This window comes from Solanum tuberosum, unplaced genomic scaffold (assembly GCF_000226075.1).
Source record: "Solanum tuberosum cultivar DM 1-3 516 R44 unplaced genomic scaffold, SolTub_3.0 scf00701, whole genome shotgun sequence".
NCBI lineage: Eukaryota > Viridiplantae > Streptophyta > Magnoliopsida > Solanales > Solanaceae > Solanum > Solanum tuberosum.
In genome coordinates, this window is record NW_006239619.1 from 129,624 (window position 1) to 133,545 (window position 3,922).

A 3,922-nucleotide genomic window follows, 5' to 3' on the forward strand; every position below is an offset into this window, starting at 1 on the left:
ATAGATGATGGAAAATAGATGAATATATTGTTATGCATGAAGGGTGTTTCACACTCTTTTAATTTTGGGAAGGCATGGACATCCGTATGTTGTCGACTAGCCCTCGACCAATGTTGCACAAGCCACGGCCGATGTCAGCTGACCGTTGTGTGCATTCCAAGGGCGATACAACCATGCCATGTCCGACGTCGGATGACCGTTGTGTGCAGTCCAAGGGTGATGCGACCAGGCCACGTACGACGTCGGCTGACCGTTGTGTGCAACCCACGGTCGACATCGGCTGACCATTGTGTGCAGTCCAAGGGAGATGCGGCCTGTCAAACTCCAAAGTCGGCTTAGTTATGTTCACAGGCCACGACCCATGCGGGTAGGACACGTCTGACGTCGGCTCACCGTTGTGTGCAAGACAACGGAGATGCAGGCAGGCCACGCCCAACGTCGGCTGAGCGATGTGCACAGGTCAAGGGCGATGTGGACAGGCCACGCCCGACGTCGGCTGACTGTTGAGTGCAAGCAAAGGTCGATACGGGAAGGCCACACCCGACGTCGACTGACCGTTTTGTGCAAGCGAAGAGAAATGCGGGCAGGCCACGTCCGACGTCGATTGAGCGATGTGCACATGACACGGCTGATGCGGGCAGGCCGCGTCCGATGTCGGCTGACCGTTGTGTGCAGGCCAAGGGCAATGCGGGAAGGCCACTCTCGACGTCGGCTGAGCGTTGTGCACAGGCCACGTCTGATACGTGCAACCCTTAGCTGATGTTGCCCATCGTTGGACGATGTCGCTTGCCCGATGCGCACATGCCACGTTTAATGTGTGCAGGCCTTGCCTGATGCTGCCTGATGTTGTCTGACGTCGCTTGCTCGATGCCCGCATGCCACGTCCGATGCGCGCAGGCCTTGGTGAGTCAATCTTCAAGTTGGCGAGCTGAACTTCACGTTAGGTGAAGAAAATAGGCCATTTGGCGATGAAAAACTCATGTTACGACCGTTTCTAATCTCGTGTTCTAATTTCTTAGTTTCCTTTCTTTTGATTCTAGTTCGTTGTCAAGAATCCTAAACTGATTTTCAACTTGTAACTACTCTTCTTGTTGACAAATTACTTCTTGAATTCACTTCTTTGTTAGTGCCTTTCTTTTTGTGCTTTTATTCGTTTTATTTCGTAGTTAATTCTTGACTAAAGTCCATTTTGCTTTAATTGAGTCGTCCGTTCTTCTTGAAATAAAAATCTATTCGGACCAATAGTAGAATCAAGGCCTTGTGATCAACTGAGTATTATAAGCAATCTTCAACATTAGTCGCGCCAATGTGAGAGGCAATCAAAGTTGTGTAAATACGAGCAATTGTGAGTTCATTTTACTAACGCTAACGTTGTTTGTTTTGTTTTGTGAGTTGTCATTTTATAGGTACAAAGGAGTTATAAGGCAGCATGTCCACAATTGCCTCAGACCCATGTGACTATGATATGGGAGGTCCTCGTCAAGGGTCTCGGTACCAAAAGGATTGATTTTCCTATCTTTGAAGGAATACGTGATCCAGAAGCATATCTTGATTGGGAGTGGCAATATGAGCAGATTTTCCAACGCGATGATTTGAGAGGTTCGAGCGACCCTTGTTTTCCCTCTCTCATTTGAAGGGTCTTGCATTGGGTTGGTGGACTCAAGAGGAAAGGCTATGCGCACTCCAAGGAAATACCTACCCAATACACAAAAATACTGAAGAGGGAGGTTCAAGTATGTTCCAAAAGGGTACATCAAGAATTTCAATTTCGATCCAAGAAGACCAGTTCTTTGGACAAAGATTTTCATTTGTGGGGATTTGGGACTTGACCTTGTCCTCGATGATGGGTATAATCTGAACTACATCACTCCAGAGGTGGTAGCCTATTTGGGACTACCTCAACTACAAAGGACTTATCCATACACCATGGAGGGATGTAAGGTTACCGAAGGGGCAAAAGTCTCTTTCACACGCAGCAAATATTATGAGGAGGTTTGGTGTGATAAAATGCCTAGGGCTTCTTGTCACTTAAGTTTTTGAGCCAATTCGTTTACTGAACAGAGAGTCCCAAACGAGCAGAATGGATACAAGTGTGTTGTGGATCATTGGGGAACACCTCTATTTCCTCTCCCTAAAGTGAAAAGTGAGAGACAAAAGATTGAGAGGAGTAAGGGAAAGCAAGGTGGCAACCTTAGAGTGGAATAATGAGAGCTTGAGAGGAGTGAAGTGAGAGGGTTGCCACAATCTCAATCTAACATTTCTGTTCATCCTTCACTTGGTAAGGATTCTTATGTAGGTACAAGCATAATGAATGGAGGAACACAAGTTCCAGCCAAAGAGCCTACAGTAAAAGGTGTGATAGATGCACTAATGGAATGTTCTTACATATAAGGTAAAAAAGATCTCTCTTGCGGGTGTCAAGGTACAATAGCTAATCTTATCACTTTTACCATTGGAAATGAACAAAGTGTGAATTTTAGCTTGTCTTTATGTGAGCCTATTGATTCTTTACCATGTGTTGATAATGTGCTTGTTGAGAATGTGGATACACAAGTTGATCCTATTGATGACCGAATTGATTTTTCTAGTACGATCGATTTGTGTCCACCTAGTCTTGACACCTATGCTTTGAATGCGAGCTCATTATTTTTTATTGATTGTATTGATCAACCTGTTTGTAAGTGTAGTTCACTGGTTGAGGGTCCTTGTAATATGATTAAGGAACCTTAAGTTGGTGGCACTAATGAGAATGTTGATCATCTGACTAGGAGTGATTCTTTGAGCATATATACTATTGTGGAAGATCCAATTGCTTGCTTTGCTCATAGAGATCATGTGCTTGAAAATGCTTCGAAAACTGATGTGTATTTCATAGGGTGAACTTGCATGTGTTAACTCTTCCCTAGTGGTGGATTGCCCTCTTTAAGTACAATATCCAATTTGAAGATGATGAAATCACTCCTAGAGATGTACCTAGTGGAGTGAATCTTGAGAGCAGTATAGTTCTTGATAGCTATACTTGTGATAGTAACCCACTATGGTGTGAGGCTTTCCCTCCCAAAGATGGAAATCTCTTCTTGGAAGATGAGAGTACTCTTGTGGGGAAGGAATGTGATGAGGAGGAAGGTGGTGTATGTTTTTCCGTTACTTCTTTTTTTGGGTGTGTTTGACTCCTTGATAGTATGACCAATGCTTTTGCGCCTTTTGGTAGTCATACACATGAAAACACCCTAGAGGAGGTTGATTTGCGAGACACCTTTCTCTATCACTTGTTTACATACGATGATGCTCATGCTGTTGAGTGGAGTATGTTGTTGGAAGGAAAGAGTGCCAACTTGATAAATGGATGTGCACTTGATCCTAGTACATGGCTTGCCTTTCCATTTGACTCCAGTAGTGGGCTACAGTCTTTGTGTTAGAATGTTTGGTCGAAGTGGCAGGCCAATGGTGGTTGACATTGTTAATTCCTTTCCCTATTCAGGAAAGCCCTTCTTGAGGTTTTACCATCCACTTGAAGAGCCTACATTGTGTGTAGGGAAGGATAGCTTCCTAGACCCCTTTTCTATTTCTTACCCTAAGCATGATTTTGTTGAATGTGCATGTAATGGTGGTAGGAGATATTTGCCAAGATAAGGTGAAGTTTGTACCTTCCTTTACTCTCTCTTTGCATATGATGAAATCCCTAGTTGGATTAAATGTGCATTGCATGTGGATCAGGGAGTCATTGTGTTCTACATTTGTTGGTATAATCCGGTTCTGTGGAGATCCTATTATTTTGATCCCGGTGAATGCATGAAAGTATTTGAACTGGTGGGAGTATCATCTTTTGGGTGGTACTACCATGTTGTTGATAAGAATAACTATTGTCCTTGTTCTCCATTTGTGGGCTTAATAGCCATGACAATAGAGGATGTTTGGTTGC

The 3,922-nt window shown here is 44.0% G+C and overlaps 1 pseudogene; it reads left to right on the plus strand.

Annotated features, from left to right (window-relative positions):
* The window catches only part of LOC102593668 (uncharacterized), a 10,267-nt pseudogene extending 6,848 nt beyond the window's left edge, over positions 1-3,419 (plus strand).
* Positions 3,420-3,922: the final 503 nt, after the last annotated feature.